The sequence below is a fragment of the Phyllostomus discolor genome, chromosome 4, assembly GCF_004126475.2.
Source record: "Phyllostomus discolor isolate MPI-MPIP mPhyDis1 chromosome 4, mPhyDis1.pri.v3, whole genome shotgun sequence".
Taxonomy (NCBI): Eukaryota; Metazoa; Chordata; class Mammalia; order Chiroptera; family Phyllostomidae; genus Phyllostomus; species Phyllostomus discolor.
In genome coordinates, this window is record NC_040906.2 from 159,328,175 (window position 1) to 159,345,692 (window position 17,518).

Here is a 17,518-nt window from a genome sequence, read left to right on the forward strand (position 1 = left end):
CTTGTTTACTTAATGATTTAAACAGATTCTTTACAGAAATAGTTTAGTATGAACACAGTGTGAGAGGAGATGCCATAAATCATAGGACACTTGAATTATTTGATTTTTCATAAAATAAATGTTAAGTAGTGTTGTGATAAAGAAATATACCATTTTCAATATGTGCATTTCATGGGCTCCCAGATAGCCGGCAGGAAAATTATTTTCTGAAACCATTGTTAATCATACTAAGTGTCTTCATGTTTCTGGAAATAAGCTAATGACCTTCAAGAAAAATCACACATTTCTTGTCAAAAAGAATTATGGAACTGTAGAATCACTATTTCTTGTTACGTGCCCGTTTGACAGAACTGAAAAACCAGGGAAACTTGCTCAGTACCTTTTGTGATGCACACACTTTTTAACATTCATACAACAAATACTAAACGAGGACCTATTTTTATTGGAGGTGCTGATCTATTCACTCTACATAGGCTTTTTCTCCTTCTTGGAAGAACAACCTCATGCTGTGGTATGAGTCCTATTTTACGGAAGAAAATAAATATACTCTTCAAGGTCACTGAAAGGCCCATAATTAGAACAGCAATATTAGAAGCAGTGACTTTATCTAAGGATATTAAAATTAATGCTAGCTAACAGAGGATATAATTTTGTGGGTTAAAATTGGAAAGTACTCTTTCCCCTTTCTCCTCTCTCCCCCACCACCCATCTCCCCCCACACACACTTTGGGGAGGATTACTCTGCAGTTTTACTGAAAACGGAATAGTAGTCATTTCCTCAGCTAAGGACAGGTGCCGTAAGAGCCCTGGCTGCAGTGCTCTTCCCAGAAGATGGTGGGGAGATTCTAATAAGTCAGTGAAGGTTCTGGATATGCTTCTGATGATTTCGTCAGTTAAATGCCCTGCATTTTTGGACTCTCTGAGCACTGCAGCCATCTTCACCATGCTGGCTCCCAGTTGGGAACATGGCCTCAATCACTGGGTGGCTGGCAGGGGTCTTTCTGACTCATCATGGCAGGAGGCATGATTGGGAGGGAAGGCATCTGATTTAGTGGCGATCAGTAAAATGATTTCTTCTATGTGAAAACTTTTGCTGGGAGTAATTGGTTTCTTATTTATATTTAGTTATTTTAAATGTTAATTGACCAGAAGATGTTTTGCTTTGCAAAAGGAAGCCTAAAGAGAATTAAAAATATGTGGATTAACATGTACATATGGTGACAATAATACTACATTTATTTTTTATTTTTAAAGACCTCACTTATTTTTAGAGAGAAGGGAAGGGAGGGAGAAAGGGAGAGAAAAATTGATGTGTGAGGGAAACATTGGTTGGTTGCCTCTCACACACTCCCAACTGGGGACCTGGTCTGCATTCCACGCATGTGCCCTGACTGAGAATCCAACCCTCAACCTTTTGTTTCACAGGCCAGCACTCAATCCACTGAGCCAGGGCTAATAATACATTTATTGAGGACCTACTTTGTTCCAGATCCTTATGCTATTTGTGATTCTTTTCTTCTCTACAGATGATTGTGGGCTTGCCCCATCAGGTTCAGATAGCTTTGCCACACAGAACTGGAAGTGAACCCAAGCATCTGCCAGTTCAGCCTGGCCTTCAGGGGCCCAGGGGTCCTCACTAACTGCTTAGTAACAGCAGTTACTGCCATTTGAAGCAATTATTGCTTAAAATCAAATCTATTCTTACAGATTGGAAAACTTTTTCTGGAATCAGATAGTGTAAAACACAAGGAAAGTGGGAAGGGCTGTCCACATTTGAAACGTGGGAAAAATTAAAATATTTTATTTTATTTTTTAATGCTTCACGAGTTTGCGTGTCATCCTTGTGCAGAGGCCATGCTAATCTTCCCTGTACTGTTCCAATTTTAGTATACGCACTGCTGAAGTGAGCACAGTGGAAGTTTTTGTTTAAAAGTCATATTTTTGTCTCCCATTTCCTACCTCAGCACTAAGTCCTCTAACTCTTGTTGTTGTGTGAAAATAGACTCTAAAGAAATAAGTTAAAAATAGTTTAGTAAAAGGAAATACACTTAAAACTGACAAAGACTTTATAAAACAAACGAACAAAAACAACAGCCCCCAGTCTTCTGTTTTCCCCTTTGTAAATTGATACCTGTATGATATAAAAAATGAAAATTGAACACAGGTCTAAAAGACTCTTAATTGCAGGTCATTTGTGGTTCCCCACAGGTTGCATCATATAACATGTGTACATGTCCATCGATGTGCACACGCTCATACTTAATTAATACAATTATTTATTTCAATGGCAAAGTCAAATCAGTGATATACAATCAGCAACAATATCACTTATTTCAAGTGGCTCAGTTGAACAGTTGAATTAGTGTTTCTCAGATTATTTCTTTCAATCTCCTATCTTCTTTCCCCCACCCTCACTCTCAACCCTCAATCCTTCTCATCCTGATGACCACAACTAACTTTGAGGGTTGTGCTAAAGCCTCTGGAAGTTTCTGAGATTTTAACTGAATATTTTGTGCCAGAGGATTTTTTAAAAGGAGGATTCATGCCTTTTAGAAGTGAAAGACACTAGATAGTTTGTGCCTAGTTAATTTGGATATTAAAATGCTTTGCTAACCTAAATAAACCAGATAGAGGTGAGTTACAGGCTTGCCTCCATTACTTACTCATTTGACATCTCAGGCCAATTTCTTCATTGCCTTAAGTTCCTAACCTGTAAAACAGGGTGAAATAAACAACAAGGTAGTTTTAAAGATTGTAAAGTTGTAAAGATTCTAAGCAGGTAAACTGCTTAGAATCAAACACGATGAATATTAAGTTCTCAAACAATGCTGTGAGAGTAGACTGCAGGAGGAGGAAGGGGAGAAAGGAGAGAAGGAAGGAAGAGAAGAGGTGAGAAAGAGAGAGCAGCGATAGAAAGAGACCCAGAGATAAACTTTATAAAACGAAGAGGGAGGAGGAGAGAGAGAGGAGAAGGAGAGAAGGAAGGGAAAGGAAAGGAAAGGAAGGGAAGGGAAGGGAAGGGAAGGGAAGGGAAGGGAAGAGAAAAAGAGAAGAGAAGAGAAGAGAAGAGAAGAGAAGAGAAGAGAAGAGAAGAGAGGAGAAGAGAAGAGAAGAGAAGAGAGGAGAAATGTAAGGAAGAGAAGTGAGTTTGTATACAGGAGTTGGGTGTATGTGTGTTTGTGTATAAGGGGTGGTCTCTTTGGCTTCTTTCCTCCCTGTTTAAACCACTCAGAGCTTGCAGTTAATTCAACATCTGGCAGGGTCCAGCCTTTCCCCTCCCTTCAACATTTAAACAAACTTTTTGATTATAATCCATTATAATCTTATAGACCCACAAGCCAAACACTATATTCAGTCTGTCAATCATGGAAACCCTTTATGCCTGCATAACTGTATTAAAAAAACTCTACCAACTCTGTGATTTCATCTTGAAGACGTCAAGGGACCAGATAAAGGCTGCTGCTCTTTTATATAAGCATTAGCATCTTCTTACAAGGGCACTCGATGGATCCCTGTCTTCTTGGTTCCCTTTTAGTCCCCAGTAAGCTCAAGTTCCATTAAATAAAGCTCTTTCACATTATCACTAAAGAGTAACTTTTTCAGACTCCCCTGTCAAGCCATCTTCCTGTTTTGAACACAGACACGGGTTCGAATGGTTCACAGAGGTTAAATGAATAGGAAGAATACTCTTTGTCTGTTTCCACTAATTTTTGGAATGGTCTGCTGTGAGATTTCAGCAGAAGAATGCAGCGGAGGTACATCTCCTCTTCTAAGACTGACAGAGAGGAGCAGATCGCAAGTGCTGCAATTCCTCAAGGTTCTACTCTAGGGAAAGTTTATTGACTGTCTAGACTCCTGAGGCAAGGAGGTGAGTAGAGGTGGAGCTCCAGGTTAGAAACGCGACTCCAGTCAGTTGCAGTCGTGGTGCTGATGCTGGGGTTCCAGACCAGAGTGGGCGGTGATTGGCCGAGATTCTTTAGTCTGAGCGAGCTAATTGGCTCATCTTTTGGACCTAGGATTGCGGGTGATAGCGAGCTGGCGGAGCGCGAAGGTCTGGACAAGCGCTGCCTCCTGGGAACCCCTAGCCCAGTGGCGGTGTCGCCGCTTGGGTAGGTGCTACAGTGTCAGCCAGTGCGTGTAGCGCTGTTGTGGCTCACAGCTTTGCTCTCCTTGGCAACAAGAGTTTTCGGGTTCCGGGTTGGGGCAGAGATTTGGGAGTCTCGCCACGTTGAGGTGTACAGTCAGAAGACCCAGAAAGGCGGAAGCCGGGAACCGGGAACTACTCCCCGCCCCCCCAACCCCTACGGCAGCGCGCCCAGCTAGTCCTTGTTTAAGTGCCTTTGCCCGGCTCTGGCGAGGAGCTGCGGCACCAGTGCAGAGCGCCCTCACCATCTGCTGTTTCCCCAAAGGGAAAGGGACAGAGGCACTGGCGCTATCGATGGGTCAGACTTGACCCTTGGCCACCCAGGTGTGAGTTGTGAAGGGGAGTACTCAACAGACGGCGGCGGCCACGGTATTTAGTTCCAGAAGGAGCGTGGCGCTCGCTCTGGGGTGGGTGACCTTCCTACAAAAGATGAAAGGAGTGCTTCTGTCATCTGCGACTGTAGTTTAATTCAAATTGGGTGTAACTGGTTGGGGATAGACAACTTGTTAATGCTTTTGGCTTGCAAACTATCCCCATTCCCTTCAAAAAGGGATGGAGATTGGGTGGACTTGTATATGTGGGTGTGAACCCTTTGGAGACATTGATTTTATTTCAAGTACAATTTGTTTTAATTGTTTAAATTTAAGCTTTTATGTAAGTTGATAAAAACTAAAGTGCAAGTTATTAAAGAATATAAAAGTGATAGTATAAAGACAGATTTCTGGTAGTCACAAAGAGATTAACAGGGCCGTTTTCATGTAGAGTCAGGAACCTTTATTAAAAAATATATTAGATATCCAAATTCATGAGTATTCTCTACTTTTCTCCTATCCACATATGCTTTTGCATAATTCAGTATCATGGGAAATGGCTGCAAACATGCATTTCCTGTTCTTAATGTTAGCAGTATAGTAATGCTCTCAGAAGCTACTTTAAGCAGAGAATGATTTAAATTACAATGTTCCATGACAAGCTGTATTTGAACAGGAGGCACTCAATTCCAGTGATTTTTGTAGAAAGCCATAGGTGGAAATGTCTAATATGACAGGAGATACAGTGAAGAGAGATGCAATGGCAGACGGCTTTGCATAAGAACATAGTGAAGGTCAAAGACAGTTTTAATCTTTAAAAAAAAATCCATGACAACTGGCAGAAAGATAAGCTTTTATACTTGATACTGAGCAGTTGATTTTTGAATTATCACCTTAAGGTAAATGGAGATACGACCTGGTCAGGTTTAAGCTCACTTGAGTGCATTGAACTGTAGCAGAATACATCTGTGAGGAACAAGATGCTTTCAGGTATGCAAAAAGTCAATTCAATGAGAAATGAATTTATGTAGGGTGTCACATTTTATAAGTCTATTTGTAATTTTCAGAAGGCTGGAGAAATAAATGCCTTAGCAATCAAGAAGATGTAGAGAAAAGAAAATACATTAAGATATTATATATGCATGCATACACACATATACACACTTTCTGAATTATTTAAAGCTAACATGCTGATATGTGATCTCAGAGTACTGGCCTTGCCATTTATAGGTGTTTGTACATATATTGTGCACTGATGTTATTTCCAAAATCAATTTGTTTATTATTGTCCTAAATTGGTAGTTTTAGACTTCATGATACTCATATTGGCCAATATTCTCCTCATAAAGTGAGAAAAAATAGCTTTGCCTTGAGGTTTTCTTGGCAGCACTCATTTAATTAAATCTCTATTATCTGTTCAGTCTGTATAACAACCTATTTTATAGGTAAAGGAAATGAGGTTTACGTTGCACAAACAGCTAGAAACGTCCCCAAGATTTATCCCTAGCCCTGTCCACTTCACAGCCTCACTCTCAAAATGCTGCTATATGTCCTCTTTAAAACACTGTCATCTAATGTTAGAAATGTTCAGAAATTTAGTTTGCATCTTTTATAACTAGATCCAGTGACTGTTTTAAAGGATAAAGATAAGGTGAGCTGAAAGACCAGTAGGTTCCAAGGCTTTTTCAGTTGAACTAGATTTAAATTAATGATCATTTTGGCTTGTTATGTACTTGAAATTATTTGAATTCTGGTAAATCCCTATAAGGCTAAGTTGGCCAGTTCAGTCTAGCCTGGCTTGGTCTTAATAAACGCAAAGATGTGTGTATAAGGGTGAGTACAGAGTGGCTCACCTGTGGTCCTAATGATCCTAGAAAGAAAAGGATGATAGCAAGATTCTGTTGAGAATTTCAAGACTAAACTATGCCCTGACAGAGAATCCTCAAATTCCCAAATTAGGACCTAAAAAATTTCCCAGTCTTCAGTCAATTTTCAAACTTTTTTCTACATGTAGCTGGCTGGATTCCTGGGAGTCTGGGCCTGGCAAGGTACAGGGGTGGGGCTGGGTTGGCCTAAAGCTGCTCTGCTTATGATAGAGCTGAGGGTGATAAGAATGAGAGAAATACAGAAGCAAAATCAAAACAGAATGCCAGGCACATTATCACGTGGAAAGAGCCAGGCTGAGGCAGAATCCCAGTACATACCAGGCAGCAGAATGAAACCAAACTAGAACAAGAAAGTTGGGATAGAACGAAAGGAGGTGGAGACATCTTGAACAGCTAGAGCCTGGCATTTTTCAGGAAAGTTAATTTTGCTTTTTAAGTAGGTAATATGATCACATGTTCAAAGATAACTATATAAAGTTTATACTTAGGAGTATTGAATCAATTTCATTTTTGTACACTCCAGTCCAGCCAGAGGTAATTACCAGAGATAGATTTATTATTATGCTCACTGGCATGAGTTTGTTCCAAAACTTGTACCTAATTTTGCCTTCTTTTTCTTAAAATGGTCTTCTCATATTCTGTGAGTGTCAGAACCTACAAAATCTGGATCTGTACTTGGTATCCACTTGTTTTATTTTCTTGTGTCTCTTTTTGTAAGGATAAACACCCAAGAATGGAAATTATATATATATAGCAGATTATATATATATATATATATATATATATAATCAATCATGTTTCCTGAGTCTTTTCAAACAGTCCAAAGAGAGCTTCCTTATTTTTATTTTCTTGTACTGCTGCATAGTATATTCTACTGTGCAGACATTCACAGATTATTTAACCAATTTTTTCTATTGGTGGATATTTGTGTTGTTTTCTCTAAAGAATATTGCAATGAGTAACTTGTGCAAAGTGATTTTGTAGGTGGGATGCAGATATTTTCAAAAGTGTCATTGTTCTGATTATAGTGGGAAGGTGGTTAGTGAAAACTCTAAACTGGCCACGATAGTGTCAGAACCAGACCAACCTCTAAAAGATGGAAAATTGACTGTCTGCTCTTTCTCTCTGTGGCTGGAAGTCTCAGAGTCAGGTCATTAGCTCTTGAACATATTCTACAATAGGGAGACAAAAATGGAATCTCCAACCCATTCTTTTTGTTCTTTTGGGAATTTGGCGAAGAATCCATGGGAGACCTTAGCTATAGACCTGTACTTCTCCAGGCCAAGCAACATGAAAATCCTAATGTTAGCCTAACATGGAAAACATGTGTTTGTGTGTGTAGACATTTGAACTTTTAAAGTTCTCTCCTATTAACACTAGCATCAAATTTTGATTTTCTTATGATGTGTTAAAAGTACCTACCTAAATCCATCTTTGGGATTATGATTCAGCTTGTAACTGGATGAGTGGAGTGTGGGCCTATGGTGAATAGCAGGTACCGAGCATAACCCATACCAGCTGTAGAAGAGTGGCAAGCACTCCAATAGGGGAACAAACGAATGCAAATGAGATGCACTTGGCCGTGGAACAAAGATGAAAATGACATTCACTTGTAAATGAGTTTTCTGTGTTTGATGTAAACAGAATGACATGTATTTTGTGGGATGACCTCTATGACCTTAGGAGATTTGTTGAATTCATTACATGGGGCTGCACATGTTTCTGACATTTTGTCATTATTAGTATATCTCATGATCTAACAATCTGTAGGTTTTTAACTGATTTAGAAGTATTTCCATGATTTTCTACCCTAGAGATGGTCTGAGAGTTAAGATAAGATGCTCCACTGAAAGATTAAATGCCCTGGAATAAAACTTGAATTTGGCACCTTGTACTCAGATAAGGAAACAGCTGATCAGATAGAGCTCAGGATCATGAGGAAGGAGATTAACTTCTCAACTTTGCCTTTTACTGCTAGCCACTGTCCCCAGCCTAGATATTTGCTCAAACATTGAGATTTCTTTTTTTAAAATATATTTTATTGATTATGCTATTATAGTTGTCCTATTTTCCCTCCTTCACTCCCCTCCACCCTGTACACCCTCTCCCATCCATATGTCCCCCTTTAGTCATGCCCATGTGTCATACTTATAAGCTCTTTAGCTTCTACATTTCCCATACTATTCTTACCCTCCCCCTATCTATTTTCAACCTACAATCTATGCTACTTATTCTCTGTACCTTTTCCCCCTCTCTCCTCCTCCCACCCCCCTGCTGCTAGCCCTCCATGTGGTCTCCATTTCTGTGGTTCTGTTCCTGTTCTAGTTTGCTTAGTTTCTTTTGGTTTTGCTTTAGGTGTGATTGTTAATAATTGTGAGTTTGCTGTCCGTTTACTATACATGTTTTTTCTTTATCTTCTTTTCTTAGATAAGTTCCTTTAACATTTCATAAAATAAGGGCTTGGTGATGATGAACTCCTTTAACTTGACCTTATCTGAGAAGCACTTTATCTGCCCTTCCATTCTAAATGAGAGCTTTGCTGGATAGAGTAATCTGGGATATAGGTCCTTGTCTTTCATGACTTGGAATGTTTCTTTCCAGCCCCTTCTTGCCTGTAAGGTCTCTTTGGAGAAATCAGCTGACAGTCTGATGGGAACTCCTTTGTAGGTGACTGTCCCCATATCTCTTGCTGCTTCTAGGATTCTCTCCTTGATTTTTACCTTGGCTAATGTAATTATGATGTGCCTTGGTGTGTTTGTTCTTGAGTCCAACTTCTTTGGGGCTCTCTGAGCTTCCTGGATTTCCTGGAAGTCTATTTCCTTTGCCAGAATGGGGAAGTTCTCCTTTATTATTTGTTCAAATACATGCTCAATCTGTTGCTTTTCCTCTTCCCCTTCTGGTATCCCTATAATTCAGATGTTGGAACGTTTAAAGATGTCCTGGAGATTCCTAAGCTTCTTCTCATTTTTTTGAATTCTTATTTCTTCATTCTTTCCTGTTTGTTTATTTTTTCTTCCTTCTGGTCCACTCTATTGTTTTGAGTCCCAGTTTCCTTTCCATCCCTATTGGTTCTCCATGCATCTTCCTTCATCTCTTTTATGGTAATCTGCATTTTTTCATGTAATTTGGGTCCAAAGTCACCAATTCTGTGAGCTTCCTGATCACCAGTGTTTTGAACTGTGCATCTGATAGATTGGCAATCTCTTGGTCACTCAAAAGGATGAGCCCTGGGGCATTGATCTGTTTTTCTGTTTGAGACATGTCTCTCTCTTTTGTTTTTGGTCTGGTCGCTCCTGTTACGGTGAGGGGCAGAGCCTTAGGTGTTCACTTGGGCTGGGCACCCCAGTCGCTAGATTGTGACATTGTATGTGGGGGCAGAGGCAGGAGGGATCAATGGTGGTAGCTCCGTTCTCCTGGGATCTCAGTCCCTTCCCTGGGATCCTGGGCCTCGCGCTCTGCCCTGATTCACAATCACAGCCTCACTGGGTCCGCCAGTTGCCACTTGTGTACTCAGGGTCCACCCGCTGCGATCTTGTGTGCCCCGGATGGCTTACACACTCCTGGTTGCCTTAAGCACCCAGTTCTCCCTGTACTCTGAGCACCCGGCTGCTCGTCTCCGCCCCTCCTACTGGTCTGGATGAACGAGTCTGCTTCAACTTCTTGGCTGTCTGACTTCCATTCAGATAAATTCTCTATCAGTTCTGGGTGTCACTCTGCCTCTAAATTGTTGTTGTTCCAATCTTGGTTGTGCGTGGAGGTATGGTGCATCCACCTATGCCTCCATCTTGCCGGAAGTCCCAAACATTGAGATTTCTGAGCCTTATTCATCTTTCAACCCCCATTTAAGATTTCCCCTCTTCTCTGTAGCCTTCTCTGAGTGTCCCAGTCCAAGCTTTAAAAAATATCCCTGGCATAATATTTTAGATATAGATATTCAACAAGTATTCCAGAATTAATCAATCAATTAAGCACTTTTTGAGTTTTCCATTCCTCTGAAATCTATGAAGCACCAAGAGCCTGCCACTGCAGTGGCTGGGAACACAGGTTGGTTAAGATTGCCTCAAGCTACTCATGGCCCAGTGGAAAAGGCAAACAGAGGACCAAAATGGATAACACAGTGTGCTAGGAATAGTGATGGGGATAAGTATAGAAGAAGGGCACCTGCTCAGTCAGAGAGAGAAGAGAGTGAGTGTGGGGCGAAGGAGTTAAATAGAAAAAGACTTCCCAGAGGAGGTGACAGTTGTGCTGAGTCTTAAAAAATAGGTAGGAATCACCTGGGTCTAGGGTAAAGAGAGATGAAAGGACATTTCCAAGAGGCAGGATAGTATGAGTGAAGAGACTGAGTGGAGAAGCAGTATGGATGGATGTGAGAAATTCCAGGCAGTACAGCCTTGCTGAGGGTGGGGTGGGGGACAGAGTGGTAGGCAGGAGGTATTGCTGAGAGATGAGGGTCCATCTCTGAGGAAGAGTTATGCAGTGGTTAAGGGGGCTTTGAAGTTAGGCAGAGCTAAGTTTGCGTCCTGGCTCTGCATTTTCCTAGCTATAGGAACTTGGTCAAATAGCTTAACCTCTATATGTCTCAGTCTCCTTATCTGCAAAATGGAAACAATAGCATTGTGTTTAAAGGGTTCTTATGGGTGTTAATTTAAGTAATATTTGCAAAGTGCTTAGCACAAACATACAGAGCATCTTGGCTGATTGTTTTTGAGAGACTGGAAAGCTGTGCAGGGGCCTTAAGAGGGGGGCCTCTGGAAGGTGTAAGCTGGCATTGCTAGGCAGTCTGCCTGGCCAGAGGACTGTGTTTTGGAGGCAGGGAGATCTCTTAGGAGGCAGTTGCATTCAACATTTCAGTTGAAAGATGATGAGGGACAGTGATAATAGGGATGGAGAGGGGAGGATAGAGTTAAATATCTGTGAAGTAACTTTGATAGGATTTTGTAACTGAGAGTAAGGAGTCAAGTGAATTAATGATAGGATAGTTACAAAGTGTTAAGTAGTATTACACTGTGTCCATGGGTTATTTGCAAATGCACTTTCAGTCAAGATGTTCTTAGAGGTGTTCTGTTTCATTGAGAAATACAGCCTAAAAAAGGAAAAAAACCCTGATACATTTGAACATATTCATAGCAAAAACTATGTTATCCCTTCCCAGAAACAAAACTCAGGTAAACTAAAAAATAACAATCATATGACAGAAAGTAAGAGCAGTACACAGATAGCTTATTAAAATCAAAGAAAAGCTTTGTGATTGCAGTAATTAAATGGCAAATAATAAGAATTACTTAATTTGCTGGTAAACAAAGATGTGCAAACATGTTCTTTTTCATAGAAATAGAAGATATGTATATTAAAATATTCTTTTTATAATTTTAATTTTTTATTGTTGTTCAAATACAGTTGTCTCCATTTTCCCACCACCACTTTTCCCTTCCCGACCCACCCTCACCTCCCACCCTCAATTCTTCCTCCCTTTGGCTTTGTTTATAGATCCTTTATAAATTTTTCTTGACAACCCTTCCCCTTCTTTTCCCTGTTATCCCCCTTCCCACTTCCCTCTGGTTACTGTCAGTTTGTTCTTTATTTCAGTGTCTCTGGTTATATCTTGTCTAAGAACCCTGAAATGCTAATTCAAAATAACCTATGCACCCCAATGTTCATAGCAGCACAATTTACAATAACCAAGTACTGGAAGCAACCTAAGTGCCTACCAGTAAATGAGTAGATAAAAAAAAAAAATATGGTACAATTACACAATGGAATACTACACAGCAGAAAGAAAGAAGGAGTTCCTACCCTTTGTGACAGTATGGGTGAAACTGGAGAGCATTATGGCAATTGAAATAAGCTAGGCAGTGAAAGACAGATACCATATGATCTCACCAATAAGTGGAACCTAGTCAACAAAACAAACAAGCAAGCAAAATATAATGAGAGGGTATTTTAACATTAAAATACTCTTAAATATAAAAATTAGATAAACATTTAGAAAAATGCTAGTAATGTTCTGAAATTGATATATCTGTGCACAGATGTCATATTTCTGAGGATTTATTCTAGAGAAACAATTTAGCAGTTTAACAAAAGCATAAACCTATAAGTACATTGTTTTTCACCACAGCATTAAATCCTATAGCAAAAGAAAAAAGAAAAAAGCAACTTAAATATCAAAATTATGGTTATTATTTAGGGAGCATCAATGTTATGGTACATTATAAAGTATTATAAAGTATATTATAAGATAAAGTTTATTATAAAGTATAGTATATTATAAAGTATTATTAAGATAAAACAGTAGAAAACACTTTATGAAAATATTAAATGAGAACAGCTGAAAAAAATAATTATCCATTACGACTGCAGTTTCTTAAGAATATGTGTTCGCTTAGATAAAGACTAGAAAGTCATATGCAAAACATGGAAGTAGTTGTGCAGGACTTATGCATATTCTCATGTGCACTACATTGTTTTTAAAAAATTTAATTAAGCAAGTCTAATTCCGACATTATTTAGTAATTGCCAACATTTTGCTATTTTCATTGCTGAAGTATTTTAAAGTACATTACAGTTATCATGACATGTTACCCCTTAATAGTTTAAAATCAAGAATATTTTCCTCCACAACCATAGTGTCATAATTATATCACACATAGTTAACAATTTCTTAATATCTAGTACCCACCCCACATTTATATTTTCCCAATTTACATGGTCTTTTCAAAAATGAAAAAATTTGATAAATCTGCCCACTCCAGTGTGATTGTTCATTGCTGGGTGGAGAGTAACTGGTGCCGTGCCTGGGAATGTTCCCAGGCTGGCCTGCATGTGATGTGCTGTCAGCCCTCTGGGCCTCTTGCGTGGAGCCCTAGGAGAGGGAGGACAGCTGGCCCAGAGATGGTTGGCTCCATCTGCAAGTGGAGCTGCCTCTTTTCTCCTGCCCTCTGCTCCTGAGAGCTGGGGGCATAGGCTCTTAGACCCTTGGAGTCAGCTGGCAAGGAGGAGTGGGAAACCAGCCAGCAGGTCTGTGCTCTGGGTGAGGGACTTTGGCTCGTTGTCTTTGTCAGGCCAGCTGTGGAAGGTCTCTAGATTTCACACAACCCTCCCTACTCTGTTTGGTGCTGCCAGCTCCTAAACACCTGACAGAGCTGCCAATTCCCCTTCTCTACCGTTTGTGCAAAGAACTGTCTCTTCCTTTGGTTAGCTGGATCTTCTCAATTAAACCAGGCCTTAAACAAATTGGTGGTGAGGGATATGACTTCCTCATGAAGTTATCAAGGCTGTCCTGCAACTTCTGTAAAAACCAAACCAAATCATCGAAGAATGTTTACTATGGTAGTTTTCTAAAATTCCCCAAAGTACAGAGTATGGTAAAATGAGCCTCCTGATGTTTTACCAATCTTATGTCATTTGCTTTTGCTTAAGTATTTTAAGTTTTAAGCATTGTGTCAATTCTCATGTTAATACTTTATACCCAAAAGAATAGAGAGTTATTCTCTAACATCCTCTAATGCCCATTCCATTTTGAAATTTCTCCAGTTGTCTTAAAAATATCTTTTCACAGTTAAATTTGTTTGAATTGGGATCTAAACATGGTCCACCCATGTGGACCTTTGATAGGTATTTCTAAAGTCCTTTCACATTTATAGTGGTTTTCCTCCTTCCACCCTCTCCACCCTTCATTACTTTTATTTCTTGAAGAAAATAGGTCATTTATTCTTTATAATTTCTTGCATTCTGAATCTGCCTTTTGCCTGATTGTGTTTCCATTGTGTTGTTTAACACATTTCCTCTAATCCCCTGCCATATTTTCTGGAAACTAGTAATCATATCTACAGGGTTGATTAGATCAGGGTTCAGTGTTTTTATTTGGGAGAGGGGAAAAGAATACTCCATAGGTGATGCTATGTACTTCTTATTCTATCACATCAGGAGGCTTGTAAGGTGTGCATGCCCTACTTTTAGTTATGTTAAGGTTGATTATTGAATTCAGGTATAGTCATTATCTTGCCAAACTGTGTTTTTTGGCAGTTATCGATGAAACTTGCTTAGATCCATTCTTTCATTAGGTGTGGAAAATAGTATTTTTTCAAATTCTGCCATTGCTCTGCATTTGTTATTTCTTTCATTACCTTTTAAACATTAGGTGTCTGTAGATGGTTGCCTTAGCTAGTTCACTTACACTTTCCCTACGAGTGAGCTATGGCTAAATTCTTGGCACTGTTGTGACTTGCCTGCTCTGATTCTGATGCTGCTTTGAGAAATAGCCTGGAACCAGAATTTCAGAGGGAGATTTCTCCCTCCTAAGCCATAAACTTTTGAGGTAATGACAATTATAAATAGTGTCAGCTTTATGTATAGTTTTGATATTTGTGTGGTATGATTTGAGGGGAGCTGAAATGTCGGCCTGATGAGAATATTTTCCTCCTCTCCTGCTATAGTGTTTGACACCCTAACAGTGGTATTCTCCCTTAAGGGCCTTGTGTAGACTGGAGACTTGTAACCAGGCTAAGACATGATGTTATCTGGGTGCAAAAATGAGAGGAGCCAAGACCAACCAGTACATTAATGAACATATTAGCAGGAATTTATATATATATATTTTTTAAGATTTTATTTATTTTTTTTAGAGAGGGAATGGAGGGAGAAAGAGAGAGAGAGAGAAACATCAACATGCGGTTGCTGGGGGTCATGGCCTGCAACCCATGCATGTACCCTGACTGGGAATCGAACATGCGACACTTTGGTTCGCAGCCCGTGCTCAATCCACTGAGCTATGCCAGCCAGGGCTAGGAATTTTTATATTATTGTTAGCTGCTTCTCACCCATTGTCTTCATTGCTGTCTCTGGAACAGGTAGCTGGGAATGGAACATGGGATTATTAGCTTGGATGAGGGAAGGAGATTTCCATGGGTCCAGGTGATGTGCATACCTGGGACTTGGTTCAGGTTTTTCTGTGGGGATCTCTAAGAATAAAGGCTGTGGAGGGGGCTGTTGAGAGGAAGAAAAATGTTGAAAGTGGTTGGAAAGCAAATTAGTGTTTTGTACTTTTGTTGAGGGTGACTCTACTAAGCCCTCTAAGTAGCCTAGAAAGTGAAAACAGGACTCTGTTTCTTACTCTTTTCTTTTACTCTCATGTTGGCTGGGAAGCCTGAAACAGTGGGAAGGTAGGTTCTAGGGGAGTTTTCCAAACAGGTCAGCATTAATAAAGAACAAGAAGTTGGGAAGTGGAATTTAAGCATGATGGAGAGTTTGAAAGAATATGTGAGAAATGGGAGGAATCATTTTTTTAAAGGTAAAAAAAAATGCCAGATTGATCTCTTTGGCCATAGAAGAAAGTTCAGTTTGGCGTTTTAGAGAAACGGGGCTTTTTCCCTTTCTACCTACTCAACAGCCCATTCTAATAAGGAAGTTTCAGTATTTTTATCTTTGATAATTTCAGAAACAGTAGCCCATTTATTCCTAATAGTGTTACTGAAAAATACTAGTAATTATATAATGACTGTGGAAGTCACATTTTTAAGTAAATGAAGAGGGAAATGATTTTTTCTTATTATATGTCCCCAATTTATATGTAATTACCAGCTATAAAAGAACCTTCCTGGTATGCCTAATAACTACCTTTTGTCCTTGCATGAAAAGTCGAGGTTTTTTATTCAAGGTTTTGTTCTGCTCAGCTTATTTCTGGCTGGTTGGGGAGACAGAGGCAGCTGTTTTAGGGCATGTCTCACAGGCCTTCCTCAGACCAGGGAGAGTATTGCTCTGGAAACCAGCTGGCCGTGTTCATCACCTGTCAGACCCAGTGCGCGCAAACAGAATTCAGACAAACCAGTGGAAATCTGCCAGTACAGGGAGAAGTGGCTCTTGATCAGAAAACATGGTCACTTTAAGCCAACAGTTTCTAATTACCTGCAACTATTCTGATTGGTAGATAATAACACATACTATATATAAACATGTATGTTTTTTTCCCATTAACTTTGGCTTTATTAGTTATTTCCTCTTTTATGAGCCATCTTTTTAACAAAGGAAGGGAATTGAAGAGAACAAAATAAAACAGCTTTCTTTTCCTTTTTAGTGATAGCGTCAGTGATCATATGTCTGCTATTTATGCATGGCAAGAGCAATGATAGAATAAATTTTCTTTTAATTATAAATAAATTTTTGTTTTTTTCTATTTTTAGAATTTATTTCCTTTCTGTAGCCATATAGCTACCATTTTGTTTTTTATATTTATTAGGCACAAGTATCATATACCATAGTGTCTTTTTAAAATTCATTCTGGCTCTGGCTGGTGTGGCTCAATGGATTGAGTGCTGGCCTATGAATCAAAGGGTCACTGGTTTGATTCCCAGTCAGGGCACATGCCTAGGTTGTAGGCCAGGTCCCCAGTGGGGGACATGTGAGAGGCAACCACACACTGAGGTCTCTCTCCCTGTCTTTCTCCCTTTCCCTCTGTCTAAAAATAAATAAATGGATAAATTAAAAATATATTATACCATAAAATTCTTTCTAATATTTCCTAACCTTTCGCATGAAAAATATTGATATGTGGAATAATATAAACTACAATATTTTTGCTTATGTATATGCAGTGATACTTACAATAATACAAAGGATGTGAACATATGAAGTCTTACATTCATTCATTTGTGCGTTCTTTTGTTCATTCACTCAATTGTTTGTGAAATGTGTTGAGCACCAGGCACTGTGCAGTTATAAAAGCTACAAAGATGGGTGGTCAACAGACTACATTGGCTGCTGAGTGGAGAAGGTATTGTGGAGTAAGGCAAGAGAGGGATGAGAAAGGCTATCTTGGAGTTGTTAAGGGCTACACAGTTTGGAGAAGACCCTGGCAGGTAAACAAGGATTTCAAAATCACATTGAAGTGCAAAAGAAGGAGTGACTAACCAATTTACAACTCAGTGATGAGGGAGATTTTCATTTGCCCCACATGTGTGAGATGGCAGGACAGATGGATCTCAGTAGTTCAGCATGCTTGTGTAGGCAGTGCTTGGGAGCCAGGATAGGCATACCTGCAAGACCTGTCCAGAGGTATTGGCCATGTACTATGAAAAAGAGACATTTATTGAAGAAGATATAAGATATAAGAAACATTGTACATAGGACTATGACGCCTCAGTCCCTTTCGAAGTAGGTACTTTGGGTCCTCACAGTTCTCA

At 39.6% G+C, this 17,518-nt stretch overlaps 1 non-coding gene and 1 pseudogene across 1 annotated transcript; one reads left to right on the plus strand and one right to left on the minus strand.

Annotated features, from left to right (window-relative positions):
• Nucleotides 1–1,804: 1,804 nt before the first annotated feature.
• LOC114495770 lies at nucleotides 1,805–1,911 on the minus strand. The gene has a single exon (XR_003684447.1). It is a non-coding gene; the product is annotated as a U6 spliceosomal RNA (small nuclear RNA).
• Nucleotides 1,912–3,930: 2,019 nt separating this feature from the next.
• Nucleotides 3,931–17,518, plus strand: part of LOC114495059 — a 145,553-nt pseudogene continuing 131,965 nt past the window's right edge.